Source organism: Pipistrellus kuhlii, unplaced genomic scaffold (genome assembly GCF_014108245.1).
Source record: "Pipistrellus kuhlii isolate mPipKuh1 unplaced genomic scaffold, mPipKuh1.p scaffold_m20_p_2, whole genome shotgun sequence".
NCBI lineage: Eukaryota > Metazoa > Chordata > Mammalia > Chiroptera > Vespertilionidae > Pipistrellus > Pipistrellus kuhlii.
In genome coordinates, this window is record NW_023425515.1 from 127,769,307 (window position 1) to 127,796,648 (window position 27,342).

General features: G+C 39.0%; 1 long non-coding RNA gene across 2 annotated transcripts; it reads left to right on the plus strand.

Moving 5' to 3' along the window:
• Positions 1 to 770: 770 nt before the first annotated feature.
• LOC118724158 lies at positions 771 to 27,342 on the plus strand. Of its 2 annotated transcripts, XR_006742154.1 has the most exons (4): positions 771 to 828; positions 3,522 to 3,674; positions 14,808 to 14,926; positions 26,843 to 27,342. It is a non-coding gene; the product is annotated as an uncharacterized LOC118724158 (long non-coding RNA). The 2 variants fall into 2 exon arrangements; XR_006742153.1 differs by lacking the exon at positions 26,843 to 27,342 and having other exon boundaries at positions 14,808 to 17,436.

Consider the following 27,342-nt stretch of genomic DNA (forward strand, 5'->3'; position numbering starts at 1 on the left):
ATTAAGAATAAGGAGGAGAAGGTCATATGGAGTTAGGAACTCTAGAAAACCTCGTAAGAGATGTTGTGTTAGCCAGCCTCCAACACTGTCCATGTGTAATCTCCCTCACATCAGAACTGGTTTGTGTGACCAAAAGAGTAATATGTGTCTTCTGAGACAAGGTCATAAAAGGCCTTGTGGCTTCCACGTTGGTCTTTTTGCTTCCTTACTCTTGGGGAAGCCAGCTGCCACAGAGAACACTCCAGCAGCCTGGAGGAGAATTGAGGACAGCACCTGCTCGCCAGCCTTGGAACCAGGTCTTCCATCCCCAGTCAAGCCTCAGACTGCTGCCTCAGGAGCAGCCGTGAGCCAGCTGGAGCTGGAGCAGCCAAGATGCTCCTAAATTCCTGACTCACAGAAACTGTGGGAGATAATAAATATTTATCATTATTTTAAGCCAAGCATGTCAAACTCAAGGACTAACAAGGGCCAAATAAACAAGGTTTCAGTTTATATGGGCCACACAAAAAAAACACAAAGGCTTCAATTTTCATAGAAATGTAGGTTTATTTAGATAGAGACATGCTGAATACAAAGAGCTGAAATCAATGAGTAATTGTTAATATAAAATGATAGAACATTTTAATAAAAATTAATATTTTTTTGAACATTAACTTACCAGACACTGAGTAACTACACAAATAAACCTTTTTTTCTTGTTCTCCAAAAGTGAAATATTTCTTGTTTCACACACCAAACAAGTCAGTCCAAGACTAATGACTTGGCAATCAGCTGCTAAAATATTTGCTGCTAGTATTAGTGGAGAGAAATGGTGTGTCTGTGCATAAGGTGGGTAAGGGAAATGCAACGATTACAGTTATCAGTCATTAGCAAACGTGGTTCGTTATTAATGTGTAACAGGATATTGTAAAAATTAAGTTATAAAATTTTTATTAAAACGTTTCTTACATATTGGCTGGGCCTTAAAATATTTGTGGACTGTGAGTTTGACATGCTTGTTTTAAGCCATTACATCTTGGGGTAATTTTTATGCAGCTGATGTGATCTGGGCCAAAACCTTGAAAAATAGAGGAAAGACGTTCTTTGCTCTCATTATATCTAAAATCCCTTTCTTCTGGAGAATTCTTCAATTCTCCTGTGATATGGATGGAAGTTCAAGGAAGGGTGTGAAATAGGACAAACAGTTGAAATGTTTAATGGAGGTCAATATTAATGGAGTTAATTATTTAATGTTTAATTCAAGTTCAGGGTTGAGTAGTAACCTCAGCTTCTATTTAAGGAAGACCATGTTGGTGGCAGTGTGTAGAATGGATGGAAGGAGAAAACATTAAGCACAGAGAACAGTTTGAACACTTTTGATCATCTGAGTCAGGGCAAAACAACAAACAAGAAGAAAGGACTTTGGATTCAAATGGATGGGGTGGGTGAGATTGTTATTTATTTGGAAGAAAAATTTAAAATGGAGTCTGAGATTTCCTGGTGGGACATCTGAGAGGATGATAATATTTACCTGAGAACAGGAGCAGAGAAGTTGTGTGTGCTTATTAAGGAAAGTAATAATATGCAAATTAATAAATTCCTCACTAGTTCCTCATCACCATACCAACTCCAGGATGTTTAGCATCTTACATAAAGTCATGATATAAGCTCTGCCTACCTCCTTGAATTCCTGTCTTGGCACTCCTCCCCTCCAATAGATGTTTTCTACCTCTGCCCCAGGAGACAAAAGCACACTGCTGTTGCCCTCTGTTGTCTTCCCTTGACTATGCTATTCCTTCAACCTATAATTCCAATCTCTCCCTTCCCTACCATCCTCACTCCCAACTCAGCTCATCCTTTAATAGGAGGCACTGATGGTCTCCTACTCCAAACTGTGTTTTCTGACTGTTTCTACCTACCCCCCACCTCCTGGCAAGTTAATCACTTCCCCCTTTCTACTACTTCTGTTTCATATACAATATAATTCTAGGAATGTGTAATAGCATGTCTGGAGAGGCATGTCATTGCTCTGATGAAGTAAACATATAAGTCACCAGGAACATACCAGAAGCTCCTCTTACTGATACAAATGGAAGAAGAGTTAGGTACCCAGTGCACCAGGGAGAGTATGTAATAAGATATCCTGACAAAACAATTCCTATTAGCCCAAACCTATACAGGGAAAGTTTGTCCGGGAGAGCCTCTGAGAGGAAAGAGATATCGATCTCAGCCTCTTTCTTGTCCAGGTTCACCATGATTAGAACCGCTCTGATGACTGAGATAGTCCTTGTCTCACTAGCACAGGGTCCTAAAGAGAAACTCTTCAGAAGGAATAGAAATCTGAGCTAATCAATAGTTCAACGGCAGAGCCTCATGGCCACAGGTAGGGCTAAGTTATGAAATCCACCCCAATTCGGTCACCTAGGAACTACCCATGTTTTGGGGGGACAGTGTCCCAGCGTAGAGAAGCTTTGGGAGCCCGTGCTTCCACCATTCTACAACCTGTGCTCCTGGTGCACTGGGGCAGTGCAGCAAGGGTGCTTGGGACTGACAGAGCCAACTCTCAATGGCAACACCAGCCAGCAGCCAAAGATTTTTATTAGCTGAAACTCCAGTCACCAAACTACTCAGAAATCTCAATTCCCTCTCTTTTTTTTTTAATATATATTTTATTGATTTTGTACAGAGAGGAAGGGAGAGAGATAGAGTTCGAAACATCGATGGGAGAGAGTCATCGATCAGCTGCCTCTTGCACACCCCCCACTGGGGATGTGCCCACAACCAAGGTACATGCCCTTGACCTGAATCGAACCCGGGACCCTTCAGTCCCCAAGCCGACGTTCTATCCACAGAGCCAAACCGGTTTCGGCTCAATTCCCTCTCTTATCTGCAAACAAGTCTAATAACCTCTTTGGGCTGATTAGCTCCTATTAGTTTTGGTGAACTAGGTGAAAGAGGCAACACCAAGAGCAAAATTCTGGATTTCCTAATAAGGGAATTAATTGGGCAATTTGTTGGGAAAAATAAGTCATATGGAATGTTATGTGACTTTTACTCCAGACTAATGAAGCAGATCATACTGATTAAAAATGTATGTGCACACTTGTGTCTTTACAGTAGCTATATCCTCAGGCTCTGTACCGTGCTAGCACATAGCAGGTACTCAGTGGAGGAAGAGAGAGGGAGAAGGGAAGAAAGAGAAACATCAATGTGAGAGAACAACACCGATTGGCTGTCTCCTGCATGCCCTATACTGGGGATCCAGCCTACAACCTGGGCCTGTGTCCCTAACCTGGAATCGAACCAACAACCATTCTGTGCATGGGACAACACCCAACCAACTGAGAGCTCCCTGACAGGGCTGTCTGATAATTCTTGCTTGTGCACTCATGATCTTTGGTTGTGTGGAACAATTTTTAAAGCCCAAAACTAGCACTGATTAAAAAGAAAATTGCTACCAACATTTAGCTATTCAACTGACTTTGTTTATTTACTCTTTGGTATCTAGTCTCACATTACTTTGTTTCTTTTCTGTGAAACAGATACCAGAAGATGATTATTTAAGCATTAATGGAGAGCTATGAGAAAGGAAGCTATAAAGAGACAAACAAAAGAGGAAGATTTCCGGGCTGCAATGGACTTTGACATCCAGACCAATGGTCTTATTTACAGATGAAGACAGGTCATAGGGAGAGGTGAGTTCAGGAGTTGAAGCGACTTGGCCAATGTTTTGTTACTAATTAATGGTAGAATCAGTATTACCTCTCCTATTCAATCACCTGTTTCTATGCTTTCCCACTTCTTTCCTCTATAATATAGTTACATTAAGATAGACCCATTCAGAATAGTAATGTAATCAGTGTTGGTACCCACTATATTTAGATATTTCTACTTAAAGTTATTAAATTCAGGCTTTAATAATCAAAATAGGGTTATTTAAAATTAAATTTTAAGTGACACCATAGATAAATAATGAGTTCCATTAAACAATTTTATTTAAGATTATTTCCTGCAGCATTATTTGGAATTACAAAATAATGGAAATTAATCAAACATAGGACATAATTTGTAAAATCTTTGGTAAAGGTGCAGAATGAATTCTATGCAGCTATAAAAAATAATAGAGATCTCTGTGAACTGAAATGAAGTAATTTCAGAAGAAATCATTAAGTTACAAAAAAGCAGACAACTTTATATAGAATGCTATCTTTTAAATAAAAAAGAAGGGAAAACAACACACACACATTTTCTAATCATTGTAAAAGAAACACTAAAGGAGAAAACAGATAAGCATGAATCGGTGGTATCTGGGGGTGGCAGGAAACCGGATGGAAGGAATGTGAAGGGAGTATCACTTCTCTGAGAGTAGGTGTTTTTTTTTGTTTGTTTGTTTTTTGGGGTTTTTTTTTTGCATAATTCTTACTCTTGAAGTATATTTATGTTTTACATATGAAATTAAATTATACTACTAAGAACGAGAGGGGAATTAAAAACTGAAAGGAAAACAAAACAAATGAACCTAATTGTATTTCAGATGAAACCATAACCCAAACTGGAGTGGGGGGGCAACAATAAGAAAAAGAGCTAAGGAAGGAAGGAAAGGTGGAAGGAAGCCAAGTAAATGATGAACAAATATTTGAATATTCAGTCATGGCAAGATGAAGGATAAGAACAAATTACAAATGAATCCTGAGCTCATGTTAGAAATGTCTTTATTGTAGTATTATGGACAGAGTGATTCTGAAGCTATTTTAGAATATATTATAGGATTGAGCAAATGTATTGATGTTATTGGTAACTGCAGATCCCAAGAAGGTAGAAGAGACATAGAAATATGTAATGGAAGAAGACAAAAAAGGGATCTGAGGGGATGGATTAGAACTGGGGTTCTCAGGTGTGAATTTATGAAATCTAAAACATGTAGATAGTGTGTATATGCATATATAAGTATATAAGTTCATGTATGTAAGTACACTAGAGGTCTGGTGCATGAAAATTCATGCACTCGAGTAGGGGGGTGTCCCTCAGGCCAGCCTGCCCCCTCTCACAGTCAGGGAGCTCTCAGGGGCAGGAAGCAACCTGGCAATCAGGGAAGGAGATGTCCCATCACACCTCTGCTGCTGCCACTGCTGGCAGCGCAAGCCTAGGCCGGCCCTGGTTACTTGAGCCTTGGGTAACCCTGGTGGCTCTGGACGGCTGGGCAGCCACCATCTGAGGCTTGCCTGCGCCTTGGGTGTCAGCTGGGAAGCTGCCATCTGAGGCTTACCTGTGCCTCGGGCCAACCCTGGACAGCTGAGGGGCTGAGGGGACTGGGCACCACCATCTTGTGGCTGTGGGTGCTGCCATCTTTGAGGGCAGGGCAGTCAATTAGCATATTCCCTCCTTATTAGATAGGATTTGTTTATGTATTTGCAGGTATTGGTGAGGAATAAACTTTCCTCTACCTTCCAGGTTCTTTTGCCTGGTCTAATTAAATCTGCATCTGACAGATTAACAAGAAAAAATTACCAAATTTAAATACACATTTATGTATGTATGTACGTATGTACGTATGTATGTATGTATGTATAAGAAAGTCAAAAATCCTATATATACATGAGAGGTTCAGAGATAGAAAGAAAAATGAGTTTGTATGACATTCTGAACTAAGGATGAAGTAAGGCGCTTTGGGCTTTAGTCGGGAGGAAGGTCATTTCCAGGGCAATAAGAAGAGAGTTGTTCCGTAATTAGTGGTTTTCCCTGCCATAGAGATATGTTGGTAAGTTTATCTCTGATAATCTCTTATGGGCAATGCCCCGAATTTAAATTCTTCTTAGTAGTTGAGGGAGGGGGTGAACTGAGCTTCTCTTGAGCCCATAGTAGCCTTTAGCTCAATCCACATACCACAGAGCCACATCTTGGGGTCATTCATTCTGAACCCCTACACAGGTGTATAATTGTATATCTGTATAATATATTTCTTAATTTTGTTCACTAAAGGGGCAAGAAGCAAAAATACTTTGTTACCTAGATCTTGATCTTTTAAAAATATTTTATTGATTTTTTTACAGAGAGGAAGAGAAAGAGATAGAGTTAGAAACATCTATGAGAGAGAATCATTGATCAGCTGCCTCTTGCACACCTCCTACTGGGTACCAAGGTACATGCTCTTGACTGTAATCCCACCTGGGACCTTTCAGTCCGTAGGCCGACGCTCTATTCACTGAGCCAAACCAGTCAGGGCTAGATCTTGATCTTTAACATCATTCTTTACTGACAAACTAGAGCTCCTCAAAAAACATCCAGTTTCATGGATGGAGCAGGTTAAGTATAAGATGAGCCTAGAACATCTAGTTAATCCAGAAAATAAGGAGATGATTGAGAAATTATGAGCATGTGTCACATGAACACAAGAGCCATTTAGAGGATAATCCTTTTGCCTAAACATGGAATAATTTAGGCACCAAAATAAGTACAGTAATTGAAGAACTAGAAATTAATAACTTAATATCTATAATAAATAAATAATGCAGAGAGAGAGCTCTTGATACAGTGGAATGCTAAGGGCCAAATGGTAAATGCGTAGGAATACACAAGTGGAAAATTATCATTTTGCAACATAGTAAGGATTAAGTAGGACAAGAATTACCAATGGATGTTAAATCTAGGAGGAAATTTTGGTAAGAAACAGGATATTTTCATAATCCTAAATTATCCCCCCATAGACCAACCATTAGTTACAACAGAGAGAAAATAGTAATTTTACAGTGAACAAAATGAAAAATGTCTTGACTAGGCAGTCCAAATTAAAGTCAATATGGCATAGATAGATATCTCATTTCTGTAAATGAGCTCCTCTATAAAGGATATATCTCTTATGCAGTATTCTGGTCTAGAAGGCATAATGTGAATCTAATCATGAGCCTATATAAGGCACATTTAAAAAGGGCAGGTACTGTATTTGTCAATCTAATCAGAACCTATATAAGGAATATTTAAAAAGGGTGGGTACTGTATTTGTCAAAATATCAATGTCGTAAAGGCAAAGAAAGGCTTTAGAAATACTCTAGATTAAAGGAATCTAAAGAGAGGTGACAATTAAAAGCAATAGCTAATCCTAAACTGGATTTTGTATTGAGGGAGGAGAGAGTAAGAGACTTTGTTAGGACATTATTGGATTAATAACTGACAAAATCGGAATATGATTGGTAGAGTATTATATTGATGTTATATTACTGAAATTGATAAATATACATGGTTATATTAAACCATATCCATAGTCTAAGAAATACACATTGAACTTTTAGAAGTAAAGGGCCATAATTTGGGAGTAAAAGGATTTAAAATGGTTCAGGGGAAAACACATATACATATACATATACATATACATATACATATACATATACATATACATATATACATGTACATATATCAGTACATATACATATTAATATACATATACAAAAAGAGAAAGCACACACACACAAATGATAAAGCAAAGGTTAAATATTTATAATAGATAAATCTGGATAAGGAATATGAGTGTTCTGAGCTATTTTAATTTTTGTAACTTTTTGTAAATTTGAAATTCATTCAAAAGAATAGGTTTTTTAAGAAGAAAAAATTAAATATTAATTCATGAAACTCCATAGCAACCTTATTCATAACAGACTAAAACTGGATATCCCAGTAACCATCAATAAGAGAGTGAGTAAACAGCTTGTGTTATATAACTACAATAAATACTATTCAACAATAAAAGAAGAAATATTGATAAGTACAGCAATATGGACGAATATCAGAAACAGTGAAAGATATGTATATGCATACTCACAAAAACATGCACACACACAAAAACATCCTTGATTAAATGAAGTACAAGAACAGGCAAAATAAATTTATGATAGAAGTCAGAAAGTGACTGCATTTTAAAGTGGAGTAAAATTGGCTGGAAGATAGCATGAGGGAACTTTTGGGAGTGATGAAATGTTCTATATTTTGCTTGTGTGATGGTTTCATGGGGCTTACTAATGTTAAAATATTCTTAAAATAAATCTACAATTGTGAAATGTATAATTAATTTCAAAACATAAGCCAGTTTGTAACACGGAAAAATGAATATATTGCTACACTTCCTGGAAGGACTTCTAAATTCTGCTACTTGGGGTTTTGTTTCATACTTGTAAGGAGTGGCACATCTTCATAGAATTGGGGCCTTTTTGGGCAACATTGTGTCCTGGGCATGTGGGCCCATCTGCCTATGCTGGGCACCCACTAGGGCTGCAACTACACACGTTAGCAAGTTCCCCACTTCAGGCATTTATCTTTAACGGCTATGGAGTTCGTTTTATTCAAGTGATAAAAGGATTTGTTAGAAAACGAAACTCCCCCATAGAAATAATGTGTTTAAATATCTGTGCCATATTTCAAGTACTCACAGCGAGAGTAGTGATTTATTGTAGTTCTAGAGCTGCAGCAGCTGGTCCAGATCCCGGCGGAGCTTCCGCCTGGCGGCGGGCGGGTGATGTCCTGCGCTGGCCCTGCGGCAGCACTGTCTTCCATCAGGCTGCCACTGTGGGTTCTTTCTCACCTTTCTGGCTTCAGAGTGCCACACTGGTCCAGTCGTGGGGTCGTTTCAAAACTAGTATACAAATTCTAGAGTTTCTTTTTCTTTTCTGTTCCTCAAACTTCAGTTTCAAGGGCACAGATTTTACCAATGATACTTTTAATGGTGTGGAATGTTGTGCTTCTAATTGCTACTCCTTAAATCTTTGCAAAACAGGGACTTCCATAAGAAAACCTTTACTGATGCCTTGTGTCTGAGCTCCTCTACAAATGCTTACAGACCCCTTGCTACAGCCAGAGGTGAGAGAAATAAAAATCATGTGGATTAAGACTCTCCCTCATCACACAAATGCCTCTTGATCTACAGCTATAGCAGTTGAAATCAAAGCAACCGACTTGCCTACTACCTGGTGGGTGTTTTACAAATTTTCCATTTCACACTCACTCATATGTGGGTTGCAGACTGATCTGAGTTCGTGCCTTTGGACAAAATACCAGGAAGCAGAAAGAACAACGTGCTGGGAGGCTTGAGTCTGATTTTCACCTCAATTTTTGTCATAAATAACTGGTTGACCTTAATATCTGATTCTCAGCTTTCTTACATGTGAAGTGAAAGGGTCGATACTAGTTACTTCCGAAAACGGGACTTGGAACCATTAGCTGCTGGGAGAGACGTCCAGACTCAAAGGTCTGACACTGGGGCAGACAAGGACATGCCAATGGAATCACCAAAGGAGACGAGCTCTGACATACTAACACATACAAATGACCAAGAGAGAACTATTTTTCATATTATACCTTTTCTACCACTAAACAAAAATGTACATATATTACTTGTAAAAATTTTTAAAATACCAAAAATTTTGAAATAGAAAAGTTTTAGGCAAGTTGATTCCTAATATATCTTAGTCCTTAGAAATGTTATTGAAAATGTTAGCATATGTGTTAGGCCAGAGGAAGGAGTTCACCCAAAGGGGCTGTGGTGGTGAACACTTGACTCCATGCATTTAGTAAAACTAGGTTGTATGCCACAAAGAGCAAACTTTACTGCAGGCAGCTTTATTTATTTTTTTAAATATATTTCATTGATTTTTTTACAGAGAGGAAGAGAGAGGGATAGAGTTAGAAACATCGATCCGCTGCCTCCTGCACACCCCCTTCTGCGGATGTGTCCACAACCAAGGTACATGCCCTTGACCAGAATTGAACCTGGGACCTTTCAGTCTGCAGGCTGACGCTCTATCCACTGAGCCAAACCGGTTTTGGCACTGCAGGCAGCTTTAAAAAAATAAATCAGGACGTCAGGAATCCCAAGTTGAAGCACAGATTAACTATGACAAATGCATCTAACTGTATGAAAAATGTCTAACAAAACTACATGGGAGTGGGGAGGAGCTGACCTAGGTAATCTGGGAAAGCAGTGCTCTACAGTAAACTGTAAGCCAAAGGCAAAAAGAACCGACAAAAGCTCTGCACTCTTCCTGATAATTGTTTCCCACAAGAATACAGGTTAGCAAGTCTGATACTGCCTTCTGAGTACATTGGGGTTGAACAACAAGTGCATAAATTGTAGAGAACGGAAGTGATGTTTCTCATTGTCAGAGGAAATAAGATAACAAATAAGCCAAGGAGGGAAGGCTAGAATGAACTGTGTGGAGTTGGAGGAGTCAAGGATATCAGCATGAATTCATATAGACAGAGAGCTAGATAGGCAGGAGAAAGATGATACAGAATAAAAAGAGCTCTTATTGACTAATCTTGGAACAATTTGAGCAACAAAATTAATGACAATAACATTCAAATATAACCCAAAGAATAAAATAAGTATTTATTAGTAGATACTGATACAAATAAATGATTGAGTAAATAAATGGTAGAGAAGGGAAAACTCTTCCTTACAGAAAAATTTCAAAACTTCAAATAACAAATGTAGACAGAATGAGGGCAATAGAAAAACCACCACTTGAACTCCATAGCAATAATTATTGTGGACAAGATTCAAGGTTGAATAATAAGATTAGTGGGTGAAACTTTAAAAAGAGACAGAATAGAAGCATAACCCCAAACTATCTCTCCCAAAATATTTGTTAAATGCTTTTGTGGTTTTTAAAAAATGTCCACAAATTCTTTGATATTCCTCCCTCCAGGAGATGTAATTTATTTTCCCAGCCCTTGAGTGTTATTAACTGGACTTAATAACTGTTTCTAATGAATAGAGTATAAAAAGAGTAAAAATACTATTTTTACAGTTGAGAAAGCTGGCAGACAGCACCTTAACCAAGCAATTGAAGTCACCACCTCCAGTAATAAGCTGACTAGTACATGCTTGCCTCGTGTTTCCCTGATATGATACAATGAGAAGGGCATTTCATCTCTATGGTTTTCTAAAAAACAAAAAATCCATACTCCCAGTCTAAACATGAGAAAACATCATACAAGTTCTGGTCCCAAACTGAAGTACATTCTATGAAATATCCGACAGTGCTCTTCAAAAGTGTCAATTAATGAAAAACAAGGGAAAACTCAATGCGACACAGATTGGAGGAGACTAAGAAAATCTGATGACTGAATGCAATGTGATATCTTACTAAATCCTTAAGTGAGAAATGGGTGAAATTCAACTAAAGTCTGTAGTTTAGTTAATAATGCTGTAGCAATGTCAATTTTTTTTAGGTTTGATAAGTGTAATAGATAATGTAATAACAGAGGAAGCTGAGTATAAAATATGTAAGAGTTCTATAATATCTTTGTAACTTATATCTAAACCTTGATTGTTTCAAAATAAATAGTTTAGGAAAATGTTATAATAAAATGCATTCAGGCCCTAACTGGTTTGGCTCAGTGAATAGAGCATTGGTCTTCGGACTCAAGGGCCTCAGGTTTGATTCCAGTCAAGGGCATGTACCTTAGTTGTGGGCACATCTCCAGTAGGGAGTGTGCAGGAGGCAGCTGGTCAATGTTACTAACTCTCTATCCCTCTCCCTTCCTCTCTGTAAAAAAATCAATAAGATATATATATTTTTAAATGCATTCAGTATCACACACACAAAAAAAGATGCATGTCTAAGCATTAGCCTTATTGTTGAATTCAGAAATTACTTAAGAAACTAGCATAAATAAATAAATCCTAAAAAGATTTAAATCAAAAGAAATATGGACAACACCTGTCTTTTTTCTTGAAATACTGACCAACAGCATCTCACACCTATCAGCAAAGCCTGGGCACATAGCTTGCACATCATGTAGACTAGACTTATTATTTTGTCATTAGCTTGCTTTTTATATCTCTAAAGTAACCTCAAGAAATCATCTTATCAAGGTTGGGGAGCACTTTGTTCACACTCAGGCCCATAGACCATAAAAAAAAAAAAAATCATTAGCCTTAGTACAAAGCAACTTAATGCCACTTTGTTAGTTTTGAAGTGTTGTGGGGTTTTTGTTTTTGTTTTTCTTCAGAAATAGAAATATGTGACATTATATTCATGTGATTTTTAAATTAAGAAGAGTTTACTTAAAATTGTTTCATAAATATGAAAAAGTCTATCCACAGTAGAAAGTTATGGAATGAAAAAGAGACAGGAAGGGTCCAAAAAGGAGCTGCCTGACACTCCCGGTGGCGTTGCCGGCCTGGCTAACCCCCTTCCGGTGACAAAGAGAATGAGGTTGAATGGGGTGTTAGAGTGAAGCCACCCAGAGGGAGAAGCACCCGAGAGGAACTGCAGTCTGCGTCCTCATAGAGGATGAGCATTCAGGGTCAGTAGTGAGGTGTTGCCGCCAGGTCCCTGGAGTGAAAATGGAAAAACAATATAATAACTAAAGCTTCCATGTGTAGTAGCATATCTCACTTTATTCTCACACTAGCCCTGAGAGGTAGCTACTACTATTAGTCTCCTTTTATTACTGGGAAAACTGATGCTAAGGTACATTAAGAAACTAGCCCCAAGTCCCACAGCTGGTAACTGGGGAAGCCAGAACTGGAACCTGGATCTGTATGACCTCAGAGTTTGAGCTTATAACCACAACACAAGAAAGAGTCTGAAGTTGAGCAGACACAAGGAACCAAGAAGAAAAAGAAAGGACAGGCAGGAATAATGAGAGAGAGTTTTAGCATTTGCCTCAAGTACTGAATTCACTTTTAAACAGCTGCTGGGATTGGTTTCCTGGTTTAAAAAAACAACATTGGAGCAAACAAGGAAATAACCTGGAGACAAAGACAAAATGTTCTTTCTCTCTCCCCTGCTCCTCTTCTCTGCCCGCAGGCATGTGGTGTGTGTGTGTGTGTGTGTGTGTGTGTGTGTGTGTGATGGAGGGAGGGAGGGAGGAAGACAGACTCACAGAGCAAGTGGAGTTATTAGGTCTAGTAATAATTAATGTCGTTTTCTAATATGATACTTTTAAAAATCGAATTTATTTAAACAATACAACAAAATTTAATCAACAATATAGTTGCCATTGTTTTCTACTACTTGTGCCCAACGCTCAGGAAGCATTTTAATCCCTCTGTTGTAAAATTCTTGTGATTTTGATGCAAAAAATTCGGTCAGTGCATTTTTGAGGCATTCTTCATTATTAAATTTTTTTCCAAGAAGAAAGTTTTGCAAAGAACGAAACAAATGGTAATCGGAAGGGGCAATATCAGGAGAATATGCAGGTTGAGGGAGAACTTCCCATTCCAACTGGCGCAGTTTTTCAGCAGTGATTCTTGCAGTATGCGGTCGTGCGTTATCATGGTGAAGAATTACGCCCTTCCGACTAATCAGCGCGGGTTCTTTTTCTCTTAAAGCTTGGGCTAACCTTTCCAATTGGGCACTATACACTGCACTTGTAATGGTTTGGGTAGATGGTAAAAGTTCATAATGAAGAATTCCTTTAAAATTCCACCAAACACACAACATCACTTTTTTCGCATGCAAGTCAGGTTTTGGCGTGGGCTGCAGAGCCTCATTTTTGTCCAACCATTGAGGCCGCCTTTTCAAATTAACATACAGCACCCATTCTTCATCTCCAGTAACAATTTGCTCTAAAAACGGCAAACGGTTTTGACGAGAGAGGAGCGAACTGCAAATTGTGACTCTTTGATTACGGTTGTTGTCAGTCAACTCATGAGGAACCCATTTTCCAAACTTTTGGACTTTGCCAAGTGCACGCAATTGATTGGAAGTTGTTTTCTGTGAACAATTTAAAGTTGTCGCAAGCTCTTGTTGGGTAATTTGAGGATTTTGCACCAAAAGAGCTTGAAGAGCTTCTTGATCAAAATTGGACACACGGCCTCGACCACTCTTGTCATCTAACGAAAAATTTCCTTCGGGAAATTTCTCAAACCAATGCTGGCATTTTCTGGCGCTAACTGCATCTTGACCAAGAGCACTACAGATGTTTTTTGCAGCCTCACTTGCTTTTCTTCCTAATTGGAACTCGTAAAGCATGCAGTGCAGAATATGCTCTTCATCCGCCATCTTCTTAGCCCTAGTTTTGCAACAAAAACCAAACCAAACACAAACTTTTTCAAGCAAAACTTGTTAATTGCACTTCACACATTCTGTAGATACCACGTGTTTGAAGGTTATGTCAATACAAGTCAACGCCAAGCAAGATTTTAAACGAATGTTGAAAAACGACATTAATTATTACTAGACCCGATAGAACCACCAAAGACAACCACACACACCTACAGCAGCTGTTCTGTTTCCTCTACCCTCTTCCAGCACCAGCTCTGCCTGGCTCTCTCCTGTGCAGGCTGGAGCTCAGCGGAGCACAGGATAATGACTGGGAGCTTTTAATGACTGGGAGCTTTTCCACCACTACAGAAGTGGTTTGTTGTTCTCATGTCTACCAGCTCGTGATCCTGAGATAAATGTGTCTCCTGAGAAGTCTTCCGTGACTCTCTGTTAGGTAGGGGCCCTGTTGTGGGTTAAGATAGCACCCACAGTTCTCCACTGCGTGCTTTATTGTAATGATTAACTCAGCATGTGAATGAATGTATCTGAACTGTGCCTTTCTCACCTCTACCTAAGGCCCACAAAGACAATGATTTATTTTTCTTTTCTTTTTTTTTTTAAACATGTGTCTCCAGTGTTCAGGACAATACTTGCCACATAAAAATACTCAATATTTGTTTATTAAATAGGGTGCCACACGAGCAGTGGCACCCTGTCTAATCAGTGCTGGCAGAGGCTAGTCTACTCAAACTTCTATAGTGTTACAATCTAGAATTAGCACCCAGCCCTGCACACCAGCCTAACAGGTTGGAGTTCTAACCTCCCCCTCACGCTACTTTTTGCCAGGTCCCTTCTCCGGGTCTGGATCCTACTTTCCTCTAAAAAATGGGGGAGGTCATGCTGACCAGGACTGATGTCTCTGAAACTGGATCTCGACCTTGAAGACAAGCCAGCTCAGTCTCCGGGTTTGGCCTCTGCCCCTGGGGTCCTATGTATAATTCTTTCTTGGCCTCATCTCCACCTGATAACCATTTTCCTCCTGGGAGCTCCCTTTGCCTCACAGTCAGAGCACAGCAAGTATGAGTCACATGGATGCTAAGGAGCCAGAGCAATATACTATCGTGCTAGGTACTCTCCATTTTAAACAAATAGCAGCACTGTTTAGGTTAACGTATTATTTCTCTTCTTTTTGATAGATCTACAGTCTTATATGAAGAACACTAGTGGTAGTTTATGTTTTAGGTTTGAGGTAAAACTATGATGGGATTGATATCACTCAAGGATGCTAATGGAAATTTGTGTGTGTGTGTGTGTGTGTGTGTGTGTGTGTGTTCCATATTTTAGGAAAATTTGTTTTTCATTTGAAGAAAAAAGAAAGAATTGTAGTGGATGCAAACGGGGAAAGGGCGGTAGTGGCGGTTTGACTGGAGGACAGAGTCAGATCCACTTGCCAGCTTTTCACACTTTGCTCCGTGCCCTGAGATCTTGACTTTATCAGCAGCATTAAGTAGGTTGCCAGCTGGGCTTGGCCAGTGGGAAGCACTGGCAGGAGACTGGAAAATGGAGGACAGAGAAAGGCTGATGGATTTATTCCCCTGATTGCCTCCCTGCTGGAGACAGGCTGTGTGTTTTTATACCAAAGGTCAGGGTTCCTTCTGGAAAGCCCTCTCTCTGTGGGCTACAACTCACACTAAAGCTCTCAGGGGTTCCAGCAAGCCCTCTCCTGGCCCTTCCGAGTTTAGAGATGCTAATGACTTCCTGCTGTTGCTAGCCTTCTGGTACCCCACCATCTCTTGTAGTTTCCCTATATCATATCACACCTTTGTAAAAAGCAATTTCATTGAGCTTGCTCTAATACCCCTTTTGAGGGTCTTACCCCTTTCTTGCCAGGCCCTGGGCTGAATTAAAGAAGGAGGGAGATGGCAGCAAGAAACAAAACAAATGGCTAACCTTTTTGCTGGGGAGACTATTGGGGCACAGATTACTCAAGGCATGGGATGGAAAGACTAAAGGCAAAGCACTGGAAGATCAAGTGGCCACGGAGATGGCAATGATGGTGGTGCAAAAACTGTGTGATTTGGGATGGCCACGTTTCCTAATCCTGGAGAGCACACACAGAAAAAATGGCAACTATTAAACACTGAATGCCCAATTCAGGGCATGGGTGGATAATCTGAAAATATCTATCACATTTTTAAAAAGAATCCCTTAGAGCCTATAGGCTCAGGGTGGATGTGACTGAGAGCTAAACACAGAGCCTCACTGCAAAGTTGCGGTGTCAGTTACATCACCATTGGGTCTTCCGTGCTAAGCGAAGACATGGACAAGAAGGGAGTGGGAAGCTAAGATATGTGGTAAGGACATTTCAGCAGCAGAGGTGGTGCTGAGTACTTGGCTGAGCCCTCCTTGCCAGCAGGAGCATTGCCACCCCCTGTTCTGAGGATACCACACTCTCCCTGCGTAAAAAAACCTACTGATGACTTCACTGTCCAGTTTAACTTTTCTAGTTGATGACAAAAACCACTGAGGTCTTGGAGGATGAATGTGGATTTTTGCTTAATTAGGTGATTATATCATTTGCAGCCTGGCATCTGATATGCAGATACTGACTTAGAAAAAGCTTTTATTCAGTTACTGTTAGCAAAGGTAATCAAAAGCAGTTTACCTTTACAGGAAAGGAAGCACAGCAGTATGCTATTATTTTCTATCTTCTTTATCTTTTAAATTCTGACTATGTATTTATTTGTTTACTTTTTAATGTTTTTCAATTACAGTTTTCATTTAATATTTTGTAGTAGTATCAGGTTGCTCAGCATAGTGGTTAGACAATCATACACTTTCCAAAGTGATCCCCAGTATACCATCATTTTCATATTTCAGGGCTACACCACTCTCCTGTTTCCAGTCGAACTAGAATACACCAGGAAATACTTTATCTCAGTATCTCACAGATTATCACGCTGGTCCATTACATTGATAGCATTATGCTAATTGTACCTGGCGAGCAGGAAGAAGCAAGCACCCGACATGCCTTAGAAAGACATATGTATGCCAAAGGGTGGAAGACAAATTTTGAGAAAATTCAGAGGTCTGCACACCAGTGAGTTTCTGTGGATCCAGCACTCTCAGGCATGTTAAGATACCCCTTTCTAAAAGTTACAACAAGTTATTGTTCCTAACATCTGCCATCACAAAGAAAAGGCCTTTGGATTTTGGAGGCAGCCTATACCGTATCTGAGCATGCTTCTCTAACCCTTTGAACAAGGTAACACATAAGGCAAACAGTTTTGAGTTGTGTCCAGAACAAGAAAAGACTCTATATTAGGTTCAGGGTTCAGGGCAAGTTGTCCTGCTTCCTGGGCCTTATGACTTTATAGGCCCAATGGAAGCATCTCTTCTTTGTTGATTAAGGTAAAGCCAACCTGGATATACCCCTCTTCATGCTAATTAATTATTCCAAAAGAAAGTGTGTGTGTATGTGTGTGTAATGATTTTCTTCACCCCCTTCTCATCGTCCTTCTTCTTCTTCTCCCTATCTCTTCTTCTTTCTCTTCCACTTTTCTCATTCTCTTTCTGAATAAGTATTTATTTAACATCTCTTATGTGCCAGAGATAAGCATTCCATTTTTTTATTTTGATAGGAATTACTATAACAGCCTATAATAGATTTTTTTCCAGACAGACTTCTCAAAAAAAGAACAAAAATCTCTATATAAAACAAATTTGTTTTGTTTTCAGATTTAAGGAGAGAGCAGTTATTTTTATCACTTTGATTTTAAAATGATCCTCTTCTATCTGAGATTATCATCTTCCACTGAACTCTTATTTTTGGAAAGTATATGGAATTCAGAGTGAAGATACAATCACTTGACTTCTGGTGACTAATGGAATGGCAAATGTTAAAGTTATATCATCCTTTAATCAGTAATCATTTCAATGTGAGATGGATAGAATGCCAAAGTAAAATTAAAGCCAAATGGCAGATGGGATTGCTTAGGATTATGCTGTAATAATAACTCCCAGATTGCATTGGTATAAAACAAAAATATGCTCATGTCACATTTTTGTTGACTTGCTGTGGACAGCGCTCTGCATCATCTTTACACAAAGGCTCAGGCTGATGGAAAGCCCACCATCTGGTACTCTGCAAGTCACCATGGCAGGAGAAGGATATAGAGCAAATTGTACACTGGCTTCAAAGTGCTTCCACCTGGAACTAACAGGGCATCTCTATGCAAATACCATTGCTTAAAGCAGTGGTTGGCAAACTCATTAGTCAACAGAGCCAAATATCAACAGTACAATGGTTGAAATTTCTTTTGAGAGCCAAATTTTTTAAACTTAAACTTCTTCTAACACCACTTCTTCAAAATAGACTCGCCCAGGTGAGAGCCACACACAAGGGGCCAAAGAGCTGCATGTGGCTCACAAGCCGTAGTTTACCAACCACGGGCTTAAAGCCATGGTTGACTTTAAGGAGATGGAGAAGTATAATTCTGCCATATGCTTTGAGAAGAAACAGAAATATTATTAATATAGATTTATTCTACCAACCCATCCAAATTTATAATTCCCTCCAGAAATCTCAATCACCTGAATACGTTATAATGAAAAATATATTTGCCAAGATTTTTTTAAAATTGCAATCATTAATATAATAATAATTAGAATTTGCAATCATTAATATCCTCTATAATTAGACTGGACGACCAGTGGACTCACCTGGTTGTGATTTTGTTCAATTGATTTAACCTCCTTTGACTTGGTTTACTCACCTGAGAAGTGAAGGTATTGATCAAGATGATCTCTTCATTCCTTCTGAGACCTCAAATACTTTAGGCCATGTGAGGTCCTAAATGTCTATGCTATGGACTGTGAACTACCTTACAAAATGTTCCCTCCAGTTGATTCCTAGTGTCTGGCAAATGAACCTAGCACTTAATAGGTGTTTAATAAATGTTAATCAGAATTCACTTATTGAATAGTCACAATAATCCTTCAGGGTAAATAATATTCTCCTCTTTGTCCATTTAAAATGATTTTATAAAGATTGAACTGACATTCATGATAAATATGAGAATACCATGGTCTATCTACTCCAAAGTCAAGGCACACTTTCCAACACATAAGCAAATTAATTTCATTGCAGAATATCTGTTAAAATTCTTAAAAATAGGATTACCTTTTATCTAAATGTCAAACTAGAGCATTGTTGCAGTATTCTGAATTACTTATAGGACTGTTTTGTAAGACACAGTAAAACGCATTGTGTTCAACTGGCTTCCTAACTGATCTGCAAATCTCTCAAAGTGAAAGGCATTGTGTACAACTGGCTTCCTAAATGATTTGCAAATCTCTCAAAGTGAAAGGCCAAAGTACTAAGTTCTTTTCTCAAAGTACTTAGTACTTTGGCCTTTCACTTTGAGAGATTTGCAGATCATTTAGGAAGCCAGTTGTATGTATGTGCACAATGAGAAATGCATCCAAAACATTCAAGAAGCAAATGCTGATCATTATCTCTAAATTCTTCTTCACCTTTGCAGATGTCAGTGATTAAATACTGTGATTGATCTCCTACTAAACTGCTTTCTCCAAAAGAGAAAGATATTGTATAGGTTGTATTAAAAACCAGGTTAATTGTTTCTGGTAAAACCAATCAGACTAATGCCCTTAGAAGCTCCTTCTTTTCCCATAAGCAAGATTGCTCCTGTAGCATGCGTTAACATTTGTCATTTACTCTGGTTCCTAGATCCATCTTTGGCCTAAACACTGCCTTAGTTCTCTTCTTTGTTCAAAATTCCATAACCTAAAGCTTATTTCATCCTGTTCATAATCCACAAAGAGAATTTAGCTACCTGGCTAAACCCTGCCTCAGTGCTACACAGTAAGGAATTTATTCCCTCAACATCAGAAAAATGCCTAATACAGTATCACAATACTGGATTCTTTTCTCTAGAGGACATAAATATCCCTAAAACAATAAATCCAAATAACTTTTCTTACATTATTTTCAATATAACTGAATTATAGGTAAGAAGATTTGAGGGCAAGTTCAGTAAATTTCTTAGTCCTGAATGCTTTTAATTAAAGTATTAATGGTATTTTTCCTCCCTAAACTAGATTTAAATAAAAGACTTCAAATAAATCATTATAGACACAAAATTCTAAATTCACTACATTTTATTCCTAGCTGCTCACATGTTTTATACACATAAACATTCACAATCATAGTGCCTCCTTTGCAGGGTTGAGGTGGAATTTACCTTAGATTGGAGGCTGATTCACGGGGACTGTTTCTAGAAGTGTGATAGTGGAGACAAGGCAACCAGGACTGTAATTTCAATATAATCATTAAAGGTCCATTTCCAAGAGTCTTCTTCTTTTCTTTAACCAAATTCTAAAAATTGCAACCATCATGTCCTCTTACTCAGGGCTTTCTCCTTGGCTCCTGTGTTCTGTCCAGACTCCAGGCTACATCAGGTCTGAATAAAATATGACCAGCATCAACTCTGCTATAAAATATATTATTTTACTCCTATCACTTTGGTATTCCTTTTTTTGGTAGGATATTTAATAAGCTTGATTATATATGTACATAGTATATATTTTTTAATCAAGCTTATATAAATTATGTATTTACTTTGTTCTTTGGGTAGGATTTTATATTCAGCTATTAACTTCCCACATGATACAAACCTTCTAAGAAGCACTATAGGATGTGCATGCCAATGTCAGTCTATTAGAGCAGACTCAGCTTCTCACAGTAAATTTTTTAGCTACAGTAAATGAGATGAGCTGCTTTCCCCTTACTGTCCAAAGATGAACAGTGATATTTATTTATTTACTTATTTATTTATTTATTTATTTATTTAGTGTGTGTATCTATGTAACCAGCCAATTCTATGAACTAATAATGTGAAATCCAGACAATCTTTTGCACCATTTTATTTTTTCTCTATATATTATTTAATCTATATAACAACCACATGAGACAGTATTTTACAGATGGAGGAACAAGTTTTGAAGAACTATGTGATTTGCTCCAGTGGCAGAGAGAGACTTTGAACCCAAAGCTTTTTAGCTTCAGTGTTCATGGACTTTCCTCTGTGCCATGAATTAGGACAGAAGTACCAAGGGCTTCTTCAGTATAAATGAATTAGTTGGGGGAACCTGGGCAACTCTTTTAAAAAAGCAAATTTAGGTCTGTCCTTTCGAAGAATTGAACAAGGTGACAACAGGGAAGGAGAAAACATTCTTGGTAGAGGACAAGAGAGAGGGAAGCATAAAGCATACGTGGAGAGCAATGAGTGGTTTGGGGCTACAGAATTCAGGGGACAAGAAATCACTCCCAGACAAATCTCAGTGAGGTCAGCAATGGGTTCTGCTCGCCATGTGAATATTTGTTGAATAAATTGACTGAAGAAAAGTCTGAAATCATGCCTGGGGTCAAGGTTTAAAGGGCTGGGTATGAACTTTATTCCATTCTCTACAGAAAGTCAATATGGCATATTGACAATATTCACTTGACACTTTCATTCATGCAGAGTCCAAATTGCTGTTTTTCTCCTACAACTATGTTTTATGAAGCTTAATCCTATGCTTAATTTTTTCCCCCTGTGAGTTAAGTATCTTAATGGGATTTGGTTTTGCAAAGATAAACCAAAAACTGAGCTTGTGAAAGCATTTAAGAAATGGAATTGCTCTTCAAAGCAGAACATTTGGAGTTCATCAGACAATCCAGAAAGGAAGGGATAGAGATGATGAGGAGGAATAAGAAGAGTAAGGAAAAGAGCGAAACAGCAAGGTAATGGTGCTGTGTAGGGTAGAGTGGGGGCTCCAAGAACTTGTAGGAACAGAAATGGCTACTTTTCAATATCTTTTAAAAAATTATTATTCCCCCAGTGAAGCCACCATCACCATTTCCAGTTTCCACCAAAGCAACAGTAGGTAACAGATAAATGACATGAACTGTCTCAAGTCATTCACAACCTATTGTTCATTAGTGGCTCAGAAAATGAAGTGACCCACCCAGGATGAGAGAGTGGTGAGTAGTGGTTTCAGTGAGATGCTCAGGCTTTCTTTCCCTCGAACTTGACAGTAACACTGAGGAGGGCACCAGACTTGCCTTAAATTGTGAAACAGAGATTTAAGCATATTTTAATAGGGCAAGTGTCACATAAGAAAAAGGTTTGCAAATATAGAACCAAAGGCAAATAATTTATCAGAGCACATCTACTAAAAAGAAAATGTTAGGATGAATCCAAGATGGCTGCACAGGTAAACACCTAGCCGCAGCCGCACACAACAATTTCAATAAAATACAACTAAAATATAAAATGGACATTACCCAGAACTACAGGAAAGTCAACTGACTGGAAATTCTACAACAAGAAGCAAGGAGAAAACCAGAAGCAAGAGCAGAGGAGCTGTAAAAGCCTAAGGTACGGAGACACGTGGCATGCATGGAGAGGACGGAACCAGAGAGGAGGGAGGCTGATTGCCTGGCTGGCATTCCCTAGCGGGAAGGAAATAAAAGCTCCAACTGTGCTGGGCCCCAGTTCCGACTGCTCTGAACCCCAGTTCAAGGCCAGACCCCGGGGACCCAGGCTCAAACAGAGGAAGCTGGGCTGTAAGGCGGAACCCCGGGGGAGCGCGAAAGGAGGTCCCAGAGGCGTGCACATTGCTCACAGAGAAGGAACGGTTGGCTGTGCCGCGGGATTGCCCTGGCGGGAAGGAGACAGGGGCTCCAGGCTGCTCTAAACGCCACCTTCAACTCCACTTCCAACTGAACTGAACCCCAATACCGGGCTCATTGGAGGAGAGCTTAGACTGTTTGGTAGCAGGCGAAAATCAAGGGCACCTTTCCCTCAGAGGTGCTTGCAACAAGTACTGAAGGACCCTGAGACTCAGGAACCTCATAGGCGGGACTGACAGAAGCCAAAGCTGTAGGCTCCACCCTAAAACCCTGCCCCATCAGGGAAGCTACGAAAATGCCGAGACGAAATAGATCACAAACGAAAGAAATGGAGGACAAAAAGCGACTGGATATAGAGTTCAAATCTACACTTATAAGGTTTTTCAAGAATTTCCTAGAAAAGATCGATAAGACCTATGAGGATATGAAAAGGGATCAACTAGAACTAATAAGGAATCAACAAGAAATGATAAGGGATCAACAAGAAATAAAGAATACATTGTCTGAAATAAAAAACATTATACAGAGTCCTAAAAATAGAATGGAAGATCGCAAGAATCAAGTCAAAGATTTGGAACATAAAGAGCCAGAAGACACTCCTCCACAGAAGCTAGAAGGCAAGAGAATCCAGAAAATTGAAGATAATATAAGAAACCTCTGGGACAACTTCAAGCGAACCAACATCAGAATTATGGGGGTCCCAGAAGATGAGAGAGAGCAAGATATCAAAAACATACTGAAAGAAATAGTGACAGAAAACTTCCCCCACCTGGTGAAAGAATTAGACTTACAAGTCCAGGAAGCGCACAGAACTCCAAACAAAAGGAATCCAAAGAGGACCACACTGAGACACATCATTATTAAAATTCCAAGCAAAAGACAAAGAGAGAATATTAAAAGAAGCAAGAGCAAAGAAGGTAGTAACCTATAAAGGAACACCTATACAATTGTCAGCTGACTTCTCAACAGAAACCATGCAGGCCAGAAGGGAATGGCAAGAAATATTCAAGATGATGAATAGCAAGAACCTACAGCCAAAAATAATCTACCCAGCAAAGCTATCACTCAGAATCGAAGGCCAGATAAAGAGCTTCACTAATAAAAAAAAAGCTAAAGGAGTTCATCACCACCAAACCAGAATTATATGAATTGCTGAAGGGGGTTCTTTCAGAAGAGAAAGTAAACAAAGATAAAAATTATGAACAACAAATATGTAACTATCAACAAGTGAATCTAAAAACCAAGGAAATTAAAAAAATCTGATGAACAATATTAACTGTTGAATATAATAGAATCAGAGGTATGGAAGGGGAGTGAACTGACGATTCTTGGGGAAAAGGGGAGAGGGGGGAATGGAAAGAGACTGAACATAAACTGTGCACCTATGGATGAGGACAATGGGGAGAGGGGAAAGGGCAGGGGGTGGGGTGGGAACCTGGTGGAGGAGAGCAATGGTGGAGGGGGTGTGTGTGAAAGGAACATTTGTAATAATATGAACAATAAAAATTTATTTTAAAAAATAATAAAAAAGAAAAAGAAAATGTTAGAACTAATTAAACTTCTTATGGCAACTCAAAACAGCCATTATAGTTTCTCTGAGAAACTTAACTTTAAAGATTAAATCTTTAAAAGATTTAATGAATAAAAAAATATTATTGAAAATCTTAATTGTTTCAGTGAATTTCTTGCTTGATCAAATATTCAGTGGACTGCTTAGAAAACCCAAATAGTTATATTTATAATCCTCATAATGGCCCCAAAGGATTCAGAAAATATAAAAAATTTATTATGGTATCTCTTAGCATTTTGATTGCCTTTGTTGAATAGATCATTTTCTGACCTATAAAATAGTTTTTATTTATTCGTATTTTCTGTTCCACTGGATAAAGTACAGCTTTGCATTCCTTAAAACTGCTTTGTATGTAGTAAGTGATGAATATGTGCTGAATTAAATTGACAATCTTCCCATTACAAATCACATGTAATAAAAGAGAATAAAACCTAACTTTCTTAGTAATCTAACATTTGCTTTGAAAAAAGTAAGAATGTGTTTATGAGACTTTAAGACATTTATTACAAAATTAAAACATAATTTAGGATCACCTAGGTTGATATAACCCCTTTCTTCTAAGAAGCTCATTGGTCCCTATGGCTTTCAAGGCCACCATCTAAGTTATAGATGATCATTGCTGGTCCACAAAGACTTCTGTCCATCCCCTGGCCCAGAGACAGATGTTTTGCTTAGGAGGAAGAAGTGGCACTCTGAAAGAGAGAGAGAGAGAAAAAGAGGGAGGGAGGGAGGGAGGGAGGGAGGGAGAGAGAGAGAGAGAGAGAGAGAGAGAGAGAGAGAGAGAGAGAGAGAGAGAGACGGAGAGAGAGAGATTGTTTATAAAAAAGTAACTTATTCTAAAAATTTGAAAATGAATAACCTCTGTAAACATTTTGGTAAATATTCTTTCAGTCTTTTATTTCAGAACCTTTTTTCATAGTTATGATTATATATTATACATTATACATACTGTTGATATTGTGTGTGTGTGTGTGTGTGTGTGTGTGTGTGTGTATGCATGCAGGTGTATGTGTGTTTCCCCACTGTTTATGCAAATTTCAAGCCAAGTCCTAGTGACATAGATAGACATCTTCGGTCATTTTTTACATCATGGGTGATGATGGATGGAAGATTCACAACTTAGAGGTAAGGGCTCTGAAATGTAAAGTTCTTTGGAAGATTAGTTACAAATATTTTCCATGGTCAGGAAAATAGAATTTGTCCATGTATGAGACAATGACTTATACATACAAAGTACCTTTGAAGCATCAAGTGCATGACAAAGGAATGTTGACAGGTGGCTAGGGGTGGGTGAGTGTGGCTACCATCAGGTGATAAGTGCTTTGTGTAGGAGCATGTTTATAGTCCTCTGACCTCTTTCCTCTTAACTGCTCCACTTTAAGTGTGGTCTTTTGCTGTTTGTTCTCTTTCCTTCTTAACTCGCTCTCTCTCCTGGAGTCCCCTCAGGTGTTGTAAAATCAAAGTTCTTATTCCAGTCCATGATTATATTTTATTTGCTCAAGGCTCCTTCTAAACTTCCTGGAATACCCATTCCAAGAGGATCTCCTTTGTTCCCCAACACTCACCTTGAAGTATGTCCACTTGCCCTTTTCCTGGGTTAAGAGCATGCCCCAGTGCTCCACTCTGGAATAAGCTTCCTGCGATTTCAGGAAGAATAAGATCCAATCTGCCCAGATCTGGTTCCTACTGCATACAATCTCAGCTCTCGGGGTGGGGTGGAGGGTGGGGTTGGTGTTTCACTGCTGTGGCTACCACTCTGCTTCCTGTTCCTGGCTGCCTTCCAAGTCATCCACAGTGACCACCATTTTCTTTTCACTAAGTTCAGCCTCTGAGCAACTCACCTGGTCCTCACGTGGTCCCTTCCTTTTAAAGCCAATAGGTCCTCTGCTCCTATCTCCCCATCTACTGTGGACTTTGGACACTCCCCCAGGCTTTCTGATCTAATTTTGTTCAGCACTGCCTTCCCTAAGGGCTCCGAGCAGCCACTCGCAACTAAGAATGGTTGTCTGCATTGAGTGGGAAATACCTCTGATTGAGAAAGCCTCTTCTCTCACTCTGCTGGGCTCCTAGAATCTTTCTGGTACACCTGAGACTGCTGGGCCTGGGGAGCAGAGTAAATCCCACAATACTCCTGAGTGGTTTTAAGATACTGTCCTTCATCGCAGAAACACCCACAGTCATGCAGGGATTGACATCTGTTTTAAGTGAAAGGTCAGTTTCAGAAACTGACTAAAAATGATGGAGTTAAGAGCAATAACACTTAGGATAAAAAATGTATGTGTTAACTGCCATTTACTGAGTATCCAGAATGGGTCAGGTTCTTTACATATGTTATTTCATTTTATTATTACAGAAAATATGGGGAAATAGATATTATTATCCTAATCAAGGTGAGCAGAAGCTGAGAAGACTGAGTGACTTTCCCAAAAGTTCATGGCTGGTTAATGGCAAAACTGACACTCACATCAGGCCTGACTGACTTTAAACCCCTGGCTCTTAGTCACCAGGCGACCAGCCTCCCACAGAGAAAGCACTGAGATCCACCTCGCTGACGTGAGAGCACTGGCCACATAATAGGGCGTTTGGAATTTGTCCTAATCAGTCAATGATTTACAGGGCCCAACTACATGCAAAGTCCATTGGCAAGTACAGTGAAGGACGTGCCAAAGGACAATGCAGCCCTTGCCCTGAAGGTGGAGAGATGACATCAAACTGAGTGCTGAATAAAAATGCAAGAGGTAAGGGACAGTAGGGACGGTGCCAGAGATGCCACAAGTAACACCTGAGGGAATTTACCATGTACCAGATCCTGTTCTGTAAAAATTTTTTATTGTGGTATAATATACTTTTTAGCCTTTTCATGATATACTGTACATGACAAAAATTACCATTTTAACCATTTAAGTGTATATTTTAATGGCATTAAATACACTTACATTACCATGCAACTATCGCCACTATCCATCCTCAGAACTTTTTCATCATCCCAAACTCTATATCCAATAAGCAATACTCCCCATTCCCTTCTTCTCCCAACTCCTGGGAACCACTGCTCTACTTTCTGTCTCTGTCTATTTTACTCTGAGTATTTAGCTCCCATAAGTGGAATCATGCAA